This window comes from Oratosquilla oratoria, chromosome 11 (genome assembly GCF_046742065.1).
Source record: "Oratosquilla oratoria isolate Oo_2021 chromosome 11, ASM4674206v1, whole genome shotgun sequence".
Taxonomy (NCBI): domain Eukaryota; kingdom Metazoa; phylum Arthropoda; class Malacostraca; order Stomatopoda; family Squillidae; genus Oratosquilla; species Oratosquilla oratoria.
Window position 1 is genome coordinate 22,772,583 of NC_134787.1, and position 17,500 is coordinate 22,790,082.

General features: G+C 41.7%; 1 protein-coding gene across 5 annotated transcripts in view; it reads right to left on the bottom strand.

Annotated features, from left to right (window-relative positions):
* The window catches only part of LOC143029647 (terminal nucleotidyltransferase 5C), a 49,689-nt gene that overhangs the window by 9,957 nt on the left and 22,232 nt on the right, over nucleotides 1-17,500 (bottom strand). For 2 of the 5 annotated variants that reach the window (XM_076192435.1, XM_076192433.1), the window contains 2 exons: nucleotides 9,175-9,298; nucleotides 7,395-8,937 (listed from right to left, as the gene is read on the bottom strand). The exons of 2 other annotated variants lie outside the window; for them this stretch is intronic. The gene's annotated coding sequence lies outside the window, so the exon portion shown is untranslated. Of the gene's footprint in view, nucleotides 1-7,394; nucleotides 8,938-9,174; nucleotides 9,299-15,141; nucleotides 15,468-17,500 lie in introns of those variants that run through there. One more of the 5 variants, XM_076192434.1, reaches the window with a different exon arrangement.

The following is a 17,500-nucleotide window of genomic DNA, read 5'->3' on the forward strand; positions in this document are numbered from 1 at the left end:
GTACCCCCATCGTGCCACATCTGTGTCGAAAGTGAAGAGGCGGGGCGGGGGCGGGGGGATCGAGATGGGGGGGGGGGGGCGAATCGTGGCCTGTATCCCTCACCTTGCCTCGCCTCGCGAGCGAGCGAGTGAGGAGGTGCCTGATCACGAAGCAGTGAAAGTGTTCTGCGATACTGATTGTGAGTCCATTCGAGATGAGTATGTCCAACGATAACGTCAACACGACGCCATGGGGGTCGTCTCTGGGTCCTTTCGTCGTCGTCAGCGGTCCCCCTCTGTCTCTCTGCCTTTCTGCTCCTGTCTATTTATCTCTGTCTCTGTGTCTGTGTGTCTCTCTCTCTGTTTGTGTCTCGCTCTCTATGTCTGTCTTTCTGCCTATCTGTATGTCTCTATGACTGTCTCTCTCTCTCTCTCTCTCTGTCTCTCTCTCTCTCTCTCTCTCTCCCCGCGGCCGACACTGGCACATCAAGGCGAACGACGTGCTTGCCCGACATAGGAGTCACTGATCCGATCCTGCGACGCGCCCCTCAGTCCCGCTGTGGCTTATTTGGCAAACTTTACACCACACCCCCCCACCCCCATGTTACCGGTGTACGGGGGTGTGTCGTGGCGCTCTTCCTTTATTCTGGTTGATGCCAAGCTATTGTATTTATCTCCTTGGCACCCAGTAGTGAAGGGTGCCCCCGAAGGAGTGACGGAACGAAATGTCTTGGCCCTCCACTCGAACTCGTGATGCTACGAACTTCGTCTGTGCATCTTTCGGCGACGTAATCACGTGTGGCATGTGACCAGAGTCGCCGTCACGATACCCGTTTTCAACCACCACCTCTTATGTCATGTCGTGTCATGTTATGTCACGGAGAAAGCTGAGCCAGCCTACTGAAGGTCCGTCCGTCCGGACTGCGGCTCAGTAGTCGGTCGGTCGGTCGGTCGGACCGCTTACGGCACTATCGCGCCAGCCTCGACCCGACCTTCACTCGCGCCCGCCGTCAAGTCAGGCAAGTAGGCAGGCAGGCAGACAGGCAGGCAGGCAGGCAGGCAGGCAGGCAGGCAGGCAGGCAGGCAGGCAGACAGGCATGCACCCCATGCCAGCACAAGCCAAGCAACTCCTTACAAAATCACCTCCTCCTCTTCCTCCTCCCACTCCCTCTCCTCCCCACCTCCTCCTCTTCATTTTCCTCCTCCCGCTCCCTTTCCTCCCCACCTCCTCCTCTTCCTCTTCCTCTTCCTCCTCCCCACCTCCTCCTTCTCATACCTATGCGTGAACGACAGTAGATTTGAAGTGTGCGTTTGTATGGGGACGCCCTTGGTGAGTTTCATCAGCATACCTGCAGGCGGTGAGATGTTGACTTTCCCAAGTCGTCCAAGGACCCCGACCTCTTGCTATGTTTCTCGACTGAATCGCGTTCACAGGTACTCTGCGTGATGACGACGTTGATTCGGATAGAGGGCAGGAATGTGGTCGTTTCGAAGGAAATTGCATATGCCTGTCGATGGACTTTGGATGCTGTAAGCTTGTTTACTCTGCTACCAGTGCGTCACGTCCAAGGTATTGATTCTAGTTGCGTCAAACTGGTAGTCTCTCGAGCATTGTGTTATCGAGTTGCTTTATGTTATTTTTTTGCGGAATTACTTGTTGATTTTATTTTCTTCTGCGAGACATTCACATTAAGGAGTTACGAAAAAATTAACACGAGCGAATTGTCATTTCAAGACACTTGATGTCCAGTGTTGACATTTTTTTCTTTTTTTCCTGCGAGATATTTACTGGTTACGAAAACTGACACTAACAGTAATGCAGATGTAGTAATAATAATCATTATCATTACTACTTGGATTACTTATAATTAACAACCTAAATATATGAAATAAATATTATAAATAATAATCAGGTCAGAAGCCAGCTCCGGGGCAGAATGACATTTCACCCCGAAAGTGACGGAGCCACCTCTGGCTGGCACACTTGCACGCGGAGGAAAAAACACTTTGAAGCTTTCGCGTTGTCTGCCAACGCAAGAAGATCTCCAATTCAACTCAGAGCAGGACACCGCGATGAAGGAGATCTTAGACAACTACCTGACGAAGGTCGTCGCACCGGACCCAGATCCAGATGGACGTGGCAGTCTGTGTCCAGTCCCCAGTCAGTGCCCAGAGTCCCCAGAAGCCGGTCAAACCACCACCCACCCTCGACATGTGCCAAGAAACCCACTCTCTTGGCGGAGCGCAAGTCATCCTTCAGTTTTTGGAATATGATCCCAATTAAGAGGCGAACTGATAAATCATCTCCAAACGTCTGGACGATCGTGGCAATGCCCTTGACATTTCAAATTGAGAGATTGTCATGCCCAAATAAGGAGTCGCGCCCGAGACCCCTACGTTGGCAATGGTGCCGTGGGCCATACAGAAACGACGCCCCTGGCCATCTCGCAGACACCCGATGTCAGCCAAGGGCCCCCGAGCCTCTCCTGTTACGAAAACTATTAAGTGTCTCATTGAAGGTTACGTGTGTGTGTGTGTGTGTGTGTGTGTGTGTGTGTGTGTGTGTGTGTGTGATTCACCATGGTCTTGGATCACGTGCTGACTCGTGATCGACAGCTATTACCCTCCCGGAAGAGAGTTCAGAGCTCATATATGACAAACTTTTAGGTAATGCTGTGACCTTACACGCGCACACACCCAACTCCCCGATCACGAGAGTTGGAGTAACGACTCGCAGCGCTGCGAAACTTAAATTATTTCAGCCGTTGGGAGGGATTCGAACCCGGACCACCGTAGTGGCAGCCGGAAATTCTACCACCGCGCCACCGGGTCGCGCGCGCGCGCGCGAACGTGTGTGTCATTCTGCCAACTCGAGCCTACTGCTGAACAAAGACCTCTTAAACCAGTCCACCAGTCGCACAATTGCGCCATCATCTTCCATGCCACTCCTGCAAACTTCTCCATCTCGTCTCTCCAACTGTCTACTCTCCCTCTTCCACGCTTACCCTATCACAGTGTCCAGTCAGTAACACATTTGTTCCAGCGCCCATAATCCTTTCTGACTTCCCTGCCCAATTCAGTTTCTTTTATTTTTCAGACTTCACAATACAATTCGCTCCAGCCCACCTAACTTGCCCTCTTCCTGCACACTCCTTAGCTTCATCCCCATCACCTTCGTCAGCATCGTTGGTGGGTTAGCTCGAGTGTCTTCAAGACAGCTTTCCAAGGTCACCTGTATCGAACAGGTCTTGTCCGGCGGTAAATTAATTAATATGAGAGCTGGGGCATGCAAAACCATCTGTTTTGCTTCACGCTTATGAAATATATACATTTCATAATTGCCCTAATTTACTTTGCGTTCCTTTTAAGCAGACACGGGCTCTCCGAACCTCCTTAGAATATCGTAGAACACTAGATAAACACACACACGCACATTCACGCTTAAAATAAAACTATTGCAAGAGGATGGGCGGGTAGGCAGGCCTTGGGCGGGTGGGGGGGGGGTGCACCTCGTCCCGTGTGAGCTAGCGGCTCCTTCCTTGCCTCGTCGAGAGGCATCGGGGGTGGAGAAAGAAGGGGAGAAGGAGGGAGGGGGAGAAGGAGGGAGGGTAGAAGGGGAGAGAGAGATAGAGAGGGAGGGAGAGATAGAGGTAGAGAGGGAGGGAGAGATAGAGATAGAGAGGGAGGGAGAGATAGAGAGGGAGAGGGAGGGAGAGATGGATAGAGGGAGAGGGAGGGAGAGATAGATAGGGAGAGGGAGGGATAGATAGGGAAAGGGAGAGAGAGATAGAGAGGGAGAGATAGAGAGGAAGATAGAGAGGGAGAGGGAGAGAGGGAAAGAGAGCGAGAAAGAGGGAAGGAGAGAGAGAGGGGGGAGAAGGAGAGGGGGGAGAAGGAGAGGGGGGAGAAGGAGAGGGGGGGAAGGAGAGAGAGAGGGGGGAAGGAGAGAGAGAGGGGGGAAGGAAAGAGAGAGAAAGAGAGGGAAGGAAAGAGAGAGAGAGAGAGGAAGGGAGGGGTAGAGACAGACAGAAACAGAAAGGAGAGAGTGAGACAGACAGGCAGAGAGGCAGATATGTATGTATGTATATATATATATATATATATATATATATATATATATAGAGAGAGAGAGAGAGAGAGAGAGAGAGAGAGAGAGAGAGAGAGAGAGAGAGAGAGAGAGAGAGAGACGCGCACACACACATGGAGGAGGAGGGGAAAGGGGGGCTAGGGGGGCAGTGAGTGGCCACGACGACCAGGTCTGGCATTTTTGGCCGAGCAGGTCCAAAATTCCCAGGGTGGTGGTGGCCCGCCCAGATGCGGACAACCTCCACTTGCAGCTAATAGGCATTTACTCTCATGAGCTTTCGCTTGTGGAAGATGTATACGAGTACACACACTTTATATACATGCAAAACTACAATACACACGTGTACATATACGCGTATACGTTTACACACATGCATATACAGTACGTGTTCACACCTAAGCGCGTGCGGACATGCACATACGTGTACACACCTGGGCGCAAGCGCACGCGCGCACACAAATGTGTGTATACACGCGTATATATACGCTGTTCACAAGTGTATATGCACATGTGTAAAACTAACACTATACACGTGCATATGCACAGTGTATATCCACACAGGCAGACACAGACAGACACACACACACACACACACACACACACACACACACCTACTCGCATGTAAACACGTGGACACGTATACACACGTGTACAAATACGCATGGACTAGATATAAAACCCCTACACTGATTATGGCAATCCAAGTTTAATGTAAACGTTTGAAGCATGGACGTTTGTGAACGTTGGAAACCAATTTGAAGAATAAACAGACGGTTCCCAGTTTGAAATTTGAACTCAAATGAGGTTTCTTGGTAAGGAATGGATGCAGGAGGTACACGGGTATCGCCGTGGGGGGAGGGGGGCAACAAGGTAGTCTAGCGGTTGCTAACACGCGAGACAAAACACCTAATGAAGGCAACAGGTATCACAATGGAAGAAGAGCCTCTCAGCCTGGATTTGGTGTTTGCTGAAGACCCGAAGAAGTGTGAAAGCTGTCCATTGAGAAGGAAAGACCCTTCATCTGTAAGTTTTGGGGAATTTACTGCAAACCTAATTGATTTACTGATCACGAAATTTCAACGTCTATTGGAGAGGAACAAATGTTAATCAGGGAATTAAGTTTTTTGCTGAAGCCAGCTATAGCGAGGTCATTATATTCGTCACCGATGAATATATCCATCAGCTTCTCTCCAGACTCCAGGGAGTATCGCGCTGCGGTGATAGAGGAGCGCTTATAGGAGCGGAAAATAGATTCCAAGGCCGATTTTCATTAATATGGAAAGGACGAAATTCACGGAAGGAAATTGTATGCTAACAGAAAAGCAATTTAGCGACAAGTAATGGGGTACGGGACAAACGTTTGAGATTTTGAAAGTGGGATACTGGACAAGCTTCCGGAAAGATGGACCATATCCACTTCGCCATGGAGAAAGATATTGACAAGATTCCACTCGAGATTTGGAAGATGAGGAGCTTGTATGAGTAGTAAGAGTTCATTTAATAGAACTATCTTGTAACAGACAAGAAATGAAGTCCCCATTTGTCCAGGCAGTCCCATCCCCAACAACATATCTACTAGGGAAGGAGTTGTTTGTTCCATTTCCGTTACTTTTAGTGGCCATTACTTGTACATGTGATCCACAGTATTTTAACCTGTAGTCTGGTAGGATTTCAATACATATACCAAGGGCTCTTTCCCCCCTTGCAAGGGAGGTAGCTAAAGTCAAAAGGCATAATTCCATTCCCACCTATTCCACTCCCATCCACCACCCCTCCCTCCCTCTCATCTTGGCTCCTCATGGATGACTGTTCATCCCTGCATCTTGCCAATCACCCTGAAACAGAAGTGATGCAGCAAGGCACAACACATCACAGTATCGTCCATATGCAGCTGTTCTCCACTCACCCCTATTTTCTGTCTTCTCCCTTCCTTCCTCAACAGACATTCCCCTCTTTAGGAGAGAGGCCAAACGCAGAGTATGGGATCCAATGTATTGGATCCCATACTCTGCATTTGGCCTCTCTCCTACAGTGCTGTTGCAGTCGTTGCTGCTTTTACTCACATTCCCCTCTTGTTCAACACACCTTTCACCCCATCCATCCATCACATCCTCAGTTGTCCATTCATGTTCACTCCATCCACCTCTGTCTTCCAAACTTCCTTTACTAATATTTCTTCACTCGTTCTTTCCAGGTGTCCATTCCATCCCAATACTTTCAATAACCCTATCCCATCTCCTTTTCCATCCCTGCTCACCTCGCCTCATTTCTCACTCCATCCAGCCTCGTAACCCCGACCATACTTCAGACATTTCATCTCAAACTCATTTAAACTCTTCCTCTCTTATGTTCCATGTGTCTACCCCATCCAGTGCTGTTGGTACAATTGCCCTTTCATTCAATCTCATCTTAGCATCCATTCCCAAATGTCTATTTCTCATTACACTTTTTAATCCCCCAAGGCACTTACTTGCTTCTCTCAATCTACAATCTACCTCCACCTCCACTCCTCTCCTTCCTGCCACATGCAAACCCTAGTACCTAAAACTATCCACTTCCTCCAGCCTCTGCTTTAAGACTTACAAAATTGCTGCCATCCTCCCTTTGTACATCTCACCTTATTTTTACCCACAATTACCTTTCAACTTTCTCTATTGCATACTTTCCCAAAATCTGCCACCAATTCCCTTAACCCTCCCTTTGATCCTGCCACAAGCAGTGTCATCAGCAAACATCAATTGGCTTACCTCCCACTTTTCTCCATTTTCTATAACTGTCTCCAATTCCCTGCCCATTACCCTTGCATTTACCTTCCACAGCACCCCATCTATGTACATATTGAACAGCCATGGCAATTTGACACCTGGCACAGTCCCACTTTTACCTCAAACCACTCTCCCTATTTCTAACACAGGCTCTATCATAAAAACACTTGACTGCCCTTAACAGCTTTCCTCCAATCCTATGTGCATTATCTGCAAAACCTCTTACAGAGCCTTCCTGTCCAGTCATAAGCCTTTTCCAAACCCATAAAGGCTCAAAAAAACATCCTTAGCCTTTTCTAAAGCTTTCTCACAGGTCTTACCACAAAAATGTGATCCCTAAAATACTCCGTCTATCTTCCCCTTCCTGCCGCCTATTCCATGATCATTTCTCCATCTGCACTTTCACATTTCCTTCTCTACTCTATCTCCTTAATTTCCTTCCAAAATTTTCAAAATTCAACACTTATTAATCATGTTACATTTATTTACTTGTTCATGGACATCAACTTTACTGTCACTGTTCTTTAAATAAATAAAAACAATCTGGTAAAAAAAATGCAATGTTGATTCTAATATTCATTTAATAAGTAACACCCACAGGATTATGCACAAGATTTCCTATAATCATTACCATGATAAACATGATAAGACTAGATATAAAACATTCTTTATCCACAATTTGAACTAGATATGTCAATATGACAAAGATTTTTGTATTATAAATTATGATGTACATTTGTTATAGCTTATTTTGATAATAGAGAAAATATCACAATAACCATAAAATATTCCAATAAAAATTAAATTACAAAACTCTGAGGTCATAAAGCCATGAATTTCAGATACATTATTTCCATAAATCCTCACACTGCAGATCACTGAATCACATTCATTAATGTATCTTGACATTACTCAAGATAACTGTGCGGTTGCTGCCCTTGGTCTTACACAAGTGGTACATGTTTCACCTTGCAAGTGACCCATCAAAGCACTATAGTGGACACTAACCTGATCCACTATATATCAGGACCACACAACTTCCTCTGTCTAATATTTCTTACATTTCTACATAAAGTAGTTCCTTACATCTGAAGTTACTTTTTGTAAACAAAATTGTATTACAGCACTGTAACAATGACAGTTCAGTATCATGGGTCATGCACGTGCCTAACATCTCTCAGCCTCCTGTCATGACTACAGGTGGGATGGCATTGAAGACCAAACAGCTTCTAGTGGCATTTTTTTCTCCTCTCCATTGTGCTTACATTTTTTGCGGTGTACATTCTGGAGTCTCAAATTCAGACTGTCCTTTATAAGTTGCTTGCATCATTCTTGATGGAGTGGCATTATTTCAGCTTTTTCTACGAGTTGTGAACATGAGACATACAAGAACGAGTGGTTGGTGGCAGTGGTGGTGGGAAGTGGCAGAGGTAGTGGTTGTGGGTGGTGATAGTGATGGTAGTAGTCGTGGTGGTGGTGATTATAAGAATTCAACAATACCCTTTTCCTTTAGTTTTACACCTCCCTGCCATCATGCCCACCAACATCTGCTTGATCACCAATAATTTGACAGTTTTCTGATGCACATCTCCATATTACAGAAGTTAGTGTTGGCTAAAGCATGTATTCTGAGGTCATACTTGGCTGCTTTAATGAATACACTGCATGAAAAAGCAGTATGAAAGTTATGCAAGATTTTGTTCTTTATGCAGTTTTCTGTTCATACGAGATCAGTCTTCTAGTGGTAGTCCTACATGACGTGTTCCAAAGGATCTTCTCCAAAATCCTTTAACACTCACACCTCCATTTGGGAAACAGGGGTGCCAAGGGCTACCACCCAAAAACAGATGCAACAGTTCTATCAAATTCCATTATCTTACTCCCACTTATCACACAAGGACTGGCCACTGATGATTACTCTCTTCCCCCTGTTAGCCAGTATACAGTTTTCCCTAAAACCCCATAACTTCTTTGCATGTTACTTTAAGGCTCTTCTGGGGATCATTTAACAATCTTAATCCAAATCCGAAATATGCCATTTCTCTTCCACACCTTCAACTTCCTCCTCCAAAATTTGTTGAATCCTATTCATATGGCTTCTTGTACCTGAAAAACATTAATTATTTGAGTTTGAATCTCCTAGAAGTCTTCCATAAAGTAAATAATGAGCAGTATGCAATATTATCCTATAAACTTGTATACAAATAAAAATGGCCACAAATAAAGACAATATATATATATATACAACAAAGAAAAAAAAAACTAATTCATTACAAATGCAGCACATACACTGCACAACACATCTACATAAATTCATTTTACATTGAAAAATTTTATACATACCTAAGTTGGTACATTAGGACGACTCCAACTGGTGAAAAAAAAAGCATGTCTGCTTACAACAGCACGGGACAACTGCACTACTCTTGCTGCTCCCTCCCCTCATCCAGTCAGGAAAGTACGACCACTGAACAAGACAGGAATAACAGACACACTAATTATAATTGATATATACATTTTTTTCCAGTGTCTAAACATCCCACCAGACTAACATGTTTCAGTTAACATGTATTAAATTCCATAATGATGGCCATATTTGATGTTACAACTTTCCTCCTTGGTCATGTAGTCCTTAGTCCAAGTTTTACAGTAGGGAGTTGGATGCCATCCCATCTCCAAAGTTCCAAGAAATGTATAAACACAGTCCAGTACTTGTCTTGGGTAAATACGAAAACAAAGGAAAGAAACAAATTTTGGACAAGACAACCTTTATACCTAATACAGCTGTGCAACTTTGAGCTGTTTATCATTGAATTATACCTGAAAATTTTACCTTAATTTTGCAATACACTACACCTGGCTAGCCACATTTTATATATATATATATATATATATATATATAATATACATCAAAATGGGGTTTAATTTTTCTTTCTTGATCAGTTTTTGTTTTGTACATATCAAAGTTGTTTTTCTGTGCCTTTACGTTGGCTTTACAATCAATCTGTTGCCCCAGGTTTCTCTTGCAAAATACCCATGATCCCCAAGGTAATTGGCCACGGCCACCAGTTTAACCCATAGTTTCTCTAAGAAGAGATTGTGTTGTCTGGCTAGGGTGAGAGCTTGGCAGTGAAAAATGAGATACTCAAGGTCTTCTGTGTGGTGGTTGCATCTTGGGGAATTTGAATCCGAAGCCACATTAACTGTTAATGCAAGTTGGTGAGTTGAACAGTTGGTGGTGGTTTTTACTTGTCTAGGGATTTGCTTTATGGTTGGGTTGATGTTTCCAAGAACTAGTCCATATCCAAAACTAATCAACATTACATTTGGAGATCCACCATCTGGAGCAAACTCAAGATCTCAAACTATCAATTCAGATTTCATCTATTTCTTTACACAAGGAGAGTTGATAACTACTGCTTTCCTTCTACTCAATAATAGAAACCAACTCCACCAATATACTATGATCAACAGTCCAAAGTTTCTTCTTGGAGGGATTTAGGTGTATATACAGTATATATACAAAAATAATAATAATAATAATAATAATAATGTTGCAGATTTCCAGTCCGTGAGACTATGGGCAATTTGTTACACAGACTGATGAATGCAAGAACAGCACAAGTGCTAAAAACTTGTTTGGGTGAATGTCAAAACATCATTGATATGTTAGAAAGCATTGTAATTTTTTCTTTCTATGGTAGTGACTAAATACCCATGTTGTATACTGGAAGTAGTACTATAGATCATTCATATTAGTGCACATGGTATTAAGAAGAATAAAGATTGAAATACAAAGATACAAGCAAAACATGCTGAAAATATGGTCAAGAGGCAGCAAGTCCTAAAGGCAGTAAGAAGAAAGAAGTTGGGGAAAAGTTGCTTTTCTTACAAATGTTTAGTCCAATTTTTTTTTATATACTTGTACACTTGACCAATTCTAATCAGTGGAATTTAAGAGTCAATTCAATCACACATGATGCTGTCATACCAGCAAAATCAGTCCAGCTGTGTTTATTTCTGTAGCTCTGTTTTTACATCAACAGAAAGGAGGAGGATTAGGAGGTATAGAAGGATGGAGGATGTACAAGAGTAGGAAGGAGGAGGAGGAGGGAAGGAGGCAACCAATCACCAGCTGTCAGTTCTACGAGAAAAATTAGAGGAAAATAGTCAAGTTCATAGAACGATCTTGAGCCTGTTCTGAAGGCAAGAGTGCCAACCCTATTCTCCTGATGGAGTTGGTGTTCATCAGTTTTGATGGTAGTCAGTGAGGATATGTTTTTCTGACATCTTGCAGGACCACCACTAAAGGGAATCTACCATCAGTCAAGACTATTATAGGACAAATGGTGTTGACAGGAGATGCAGAAGAAAGGGAAACATTTGCATTTCATTACATACAACCACTTCTATCCATGTGAACATCATGCTGATGAGGTTAAACCATAGAGGTGGTAAAGGAGATGTTCAAGGAAAGATAACTAGATAGGACAGATAGGAGTAAATTATAACCATTCTTCTTTCAGTGGAGAATAGTTTCCAACCATAAAAGAAAGCTGTTTGAATAGCTTGTAGGGCTGTTGTTAAAGTCCCCAAGTAACAACTGCATAAAACTTGTGTAGTGAATGCCATACCTCACATGAGGAAGAAAGGACATCCAAAGGAAAGGAAATGGGGTGGGGATAACCAACTGATCTGGAATACAACAGTACAGCTAGCAACGATCAGGTTCCATTAGGACTCTCTAGGAAAAACATTTTTATACTGTTGTCTGTTGTATTAGTATGAAACTGTTTCCATGTCACCAGCCTGTGGTACTAGGTAGGGCATAGTTGCTGGTTATTGTCTGCCCTCGTCTGAAACAAGGGAAACACCATACAGTTAAAGTTGACTAGGGCAGATCTTAGGCCCTGTGTGGAGATAATGTCAGCCACTTGGTATTGCACATCTTGTTGACATTTCTCTTAAATGTCCATTTTGTAGCATCACCACAGGCAGGTACCTGTCATTGGTCCCAGTGGGTGGGGGTGGGAAGAAAGGTAAAAACAACCAGAGAAATTAGATAAGACAAATTACATGAAACAACTAATGCAAGTTGGGGCTAAAGGTGTAGAAGTAGAAGTATAGAGGTATACACATGTAACTGTTACAGTTTGAGCAGTCAGTTTCATAACTTTTCCAATGAACAATCTTATTTGGTTGAGAAAACTAGTCCTAAGTCCTGTTGAGTTTTATGGCCTGAATCCCCAAGTAAGGTTTGATTAACAGTTCATTACATGGGGTGATCTGCCAATAACAGAAAATCAATCCACTACCACAATTCTCTTTCTGAAGGCCTGAATATCTCAGGAAACTAGCCACAGCCCCTGGTTCAGCTCCAGGGCCAGATGGGTATAAAATTAGAAATTTATGGAATATAGAGAGCAGCTGGCAGAAAAGACTTGTAACTTGGTTCTGGGTTCCTTGAAAGGGGTCCCACAGGACTGGAAAAGGTATGACATAATACCAATCCATGTAAGAGAAAGTAGAGTTACCAATTAACTACAAACTAGAAACCAAGTTACCTGACCAGCATAGTAGCAAATGAAAGAATTGTGAAGGATAGGTGGACTAAATACATTGAAGAGAGGCTGGGTGGATTGTGTGTACTTTGGTTTTGAGAAAGCCTTCAATAAGGTACATCAATCTATTACTAGTAAAAGATAGAGGTCAGTGACCAGCAGTACCATAGGTGTTAATATTAGCACTTGTCAGGTTCTTAATTTATAGCACATAAATGACATGGAGGGTATGGCAAGCTACAATGACATGGTTGGAGATGATGCAAATATCACAAAAGTGGGAGAAGAGCGATTGTGGTTTGTTGAAGAAAAATACTTAGACTAGAAAGTATATATGCCTGGAGTCAAAAGTGGTGAATGAATCTAAACAGAAAATAAAAATAAAAACCATATCAGATATGGCAAACTGTCAAGACCAGCAATGAACTACTTGAGGGGAACCTAGAATTATAATATCAATGAAAGATTTGGAAGGGTTGGTTGTGGATGTCCCCTGACAAATACATCGGCTAGATTGTGAGAAAACTAGATTGTTAAGCTTTTTGCCAAGTTGAAAAAATATATACCAGATATTAGAAGTTTTGAACCTGCCATCATTTCAAGAGAAAGATGACAATGCTAGTATTTAGGTCATTGAATGAAGTGGACAAGATCTACTAGACAAAACCTATTGGTTTGGGATGGAAGAATATCACAAGTCATGGGAACAAACCAAAGATAACCACATGGCTGAAGGATACCAGTTTTATATAAAGATGCATCAATTCCAGGAACAACCTAGAATATGGCACATCCCAATTTAAAACCATGTAAGCTTAATGTGATAAATGAGAAAAGAGCATAGGCTACTGTGAACAGTACTACAATTTGGTAAAAATTAATAAATAAATAAATTAAATATATAAATAAAACACACACTACATATTTAATATTATGTAGTATGTATATACTAAACCACTTATGTCAGACTGAATATGGAACAGTGGTATGGCCCCTGCACAAAGTGAAACCAACCTACAAACAGGATTACAATGTGTATACATGTATGTTTATTATTTATAATATATATATATATAATATATATATATATATATATATATATATATATATATATATATATATATATATATATATATATACAAATGACTACATTGGTTCCCAGCCTTACAAATAAACCTTTAAAAACATTGGACCTGCTATTATTAAAGAAACAGGGGGGGCAACTATATTCCAATATTCAGGTCATTAAAGGGAGTTGACAAAAATCACACAAGAACTTAGTCTGGGACCGGAGGGTATCCTAAGGAGGTGGAAATAAATTTGGATACACCACAGGACTGATGGACATTAAGAAAATGTTTTCTATACAAATGGGTCATCTCCTGGAGTAACCTAAATGATATAGCCAAACCTGGAACCATAAATTAATTTAAAACTAGGTATGATAAATGGAGAACAAGAGAAACCCACAAGTTTAGTTCTTTGTATACAGGTACATGCAACTGGGAACATGTGGTGGCAAGAGACTCGTTTCCCTAGAAATTAGTGTCATTTTTGTACAAAGTGTAACCATGGTTACACTTTGTACAAGTATAAAAGTTGACAGATTTTGCAAATACTTTGTGATAAAATAAAACAAGAACAGAATTAGTATCAAGAAATAAAAGAAAAACAGGAATTTATAAAAGCCTGTGATAGTATATGGTAATGGAGAATAATTCAATTGTACAAGAAACTGAGGTGTGTGTGTGTATGGGGGGGGGAGGCCAATAAAAATTACATTTAAACAAATCTACTCTGCAAGGTAATCAGTATAACATGAAAATTGGTATAAAAAGTAAAATTCTAAAATATTTGGACAAGAGATGCAACAGAAAAAACATGCAAAAACAGAAGATTTACTAGGATGTGATAGACCACAAACTGAGGAAGTGGTAAGATGAAGAGCAGGGAAAACAATGGAACAAGATAAATTTAAAAACCTATAACATGGCACATACCTATGTAGATGCCTCAACACTGCCAGGGTTTGAACTTGACAAATTGGGGGGGGGGGGTTGCAAGTAGTTATAAAAAAATTATAAAAGCAGACATCAAAACCAAGTTGAAAATACAGTTTCTAGAGAACCGAGAGTAAAATAGAAGTGTAACAACAGCTATGAAAAAAAATTGATAAGGTGGAACTGGGAGAAGGACTTTGCAATAAATGTGTAAACTGAGGTAAGAGAGGGTCATGGTCCTCCAAAGGACAAGATCATCAAGTGAAGCAGAATACTAAAAATGTCGACACTTGGGGAAAGAAGAAAAAGAATAAAAAAAGATGTGATGTGGTCCTAGGGAATGATAACTGAAGAGGCAAGACGGTAACAATGAGAAGCTGAGGAGGAGGAAAATACAACAGTTTATCAAGATAGAGTAGATTTGCTACAAAATAAAGAACCAAGACTTTAACGACTAATACACACACATCCACTAAGAGTGATCATATTCAAATGGCTACAAGGAATGTAGAAAGGAAGGAATTCAACAATACAAGAGAAATACTGAAGTGGAACATTATGAATGTTTACACCTCAGGGGTAGAAAATATAGACCAAGGCTAAGCAAGAACCTAAGTACTGTTGCCAACTGTTGTGTGTGGTTATGGGTTTCTAGATGATGAAACCCAAGGCAACAATTATTAATCATTATTATTACAATACATTACAGAAGAAAGAGAGAAAAAACAGGGCAAGATGGTAATTATTACCTTGTTTCACTGACTGGAAACCTGCAGCCCCAGTGGCTACCAATGATCCTTGACCCCCCCACTCCGCCCTAGATCTCTCTGGGAAGAAACTTTAGACTGTTGTCCATTGCACTAGTAAGAGTTTCTATGTCCCTAACTGGGTGATAGGAGGAATCAGTTTGCAGATGTCAGCTCTCCTGATGTGGAGAGATTGAGGAATTGATCCATTGCCCCAAGTCTGTCAGCTCTCCTTATGTGAAAAGATGGACGAATTGATCCATTGCCCCAAGTCTTTAGCAGAAGACTCCCAGGTAATGGCAACAGTCACTGCATTGGCCTCCATGTCACTGAAGGAAGAGTAAGTTTTTACCTGAACAAGACTAGAATATGACTGTAGGATGTGTTCTACATTTTTTGTGTTATGTTCTAGGGCAATCTAATTCTGTGACCAGGCCTCCTCTGTGTTGGTACCATGTCAAAGCTGGACAATGACCTAAATACAATCATGCAGTGTAGTTCTTGCTCGTTTTGAAAGGACTTTCTACCGTGTTCATGTCTGGAGGAGTTACGTAGAGTATGGAGTTTGGGGAATCTGTCTTGGAGTGTTTACTATGTGATCCAAGTGTGTACATGTTTTTGTTGCAAGGTGCAAGCAAGGTTATTGTAGATATAAGAGTAGTATGCAGCCTATGTGTATATTTACAAAATAATAGTATACAGGAAAGGAACAATGATCATTGGGCCCTGTCTCCTACTCTCCAATTTATGATACATAGCTTCAAATTCACATGCAGTTCCAACTTATTCCGTACCGTTGGTTTCCAATTATCATGTTCAGATTTGAATTCTTTTCTTGTTCCAGCTTGGGCTATAACACCTTTTAAGTTACTCCAAGTATTTATGCATCTATATGGAAAACTATTTTCACATCCTTTAGATATACGGACTTCCATAATTTGTTCCCATGACCTCTTAAAACCCTCCTATCCTTAATCAAGAGATCTGTCAACGTAATCTATCCACTTAAGTGAACTGAATACTGTAATCATATCACCTCTTTCTCTTTGATCTTTCAAAGTTGGCAGACCCAGTGCTTCTAGTCTTTCCTTGCATGGTTTATCTGCCAGGCTGGGAACCAGTTTGTTTGCTGCTCTTTGTTACTCTAGATCTTGCTTATATTCTAGACTGTGTGGAGACCATACCAGTGACACTCCAGTCTAGGACGGATCAGTTTCAACAAATTTTTTCATAATCTCTTCATCTGTATAGTGAAGAGCCACTTTAATCTTCTGCAGCAATCCATACTTCTCTCCCACAATCCTGTTGATATTTCAGTCAGGTGACAAGTCTTATCAAAACTCCCAGATCCTCATTTGTTTTTGTAGTGGGCTCACTTCCCAAGGAATAGTTTAACAATAGTGTTTTTCAGCTATTGCCCATTTCCAGCGCTTTTCATTTTTTTTGTATTAAAATAAATTTCCCATTCTTGGTTCCATGCAAAAATAGTGTCTAGATCTATTTACAACAGTCTACATTCTTCGTTTTTCATTCTTGTATGTACAGTTCCAACTTAATCTATATCCTTAATTTCCAATTATTACAATTATTACAAGTGGGTTGCTCGAGCTTCGGCTACATCATCTTCTAAGCTTGTGTGTGTCTGTCTGTGTGTGTTTGTGCCTGTGTGTGCATGTATTTACCTAGTTGTACCTAGTTGTATTTTGCAGGAAGGGGAGCTATGCTTGTGGTGTTCCACCATTGTATCTCGCAGTGTCTAGTTTGCTCTTAAACTCATGAATGGTTTTTGCGTACACTATTTCATTGTCCAGTTTGTTCCAAGTGACCACTTGTGGGAAACTTTTTCTTCAGATCTCTTCTATAGCTGTTTTTTTTTTTTTCCCATGTCCTCTTGTGCTTCTCTTGTCCCAGTTTAACAAGTCCTCTCTATTGAGTATTTTTGTGCCCTTCATGATTCTGTAGTCAGTAGGTCACCTCTCTCTTCTTTGCTCCTGAGTCGGTAACTCCAGTTTAGCCAATTTCTCCTCATATGACAAGTTTGCAAGTGCAGGTGCCATTTTTGTGGCTGCTCTCTGGAGTCTTTCTATTCTTTTTGGTTCTGGGTGACCACAATGTCACCGCATATTCTAGTCTAGGCCTTATCAGTGTTACCAATATTTTTTTAATAATTTCTTCATCCAAACATGTAAATGCCACTTTTATTGATCTTAGCAAGTTGTAGGATTCTCCGACAATATTGTTTATCTGTTTATCATAGGACAAGTCGTTTGAGATAATTACACCCAAATCTTTTTCGGATCTCCTTTACCTCCTTGGTTCCAATTTTATATTGTCCTGATATTCTATTTTTACTTTCTCCAAA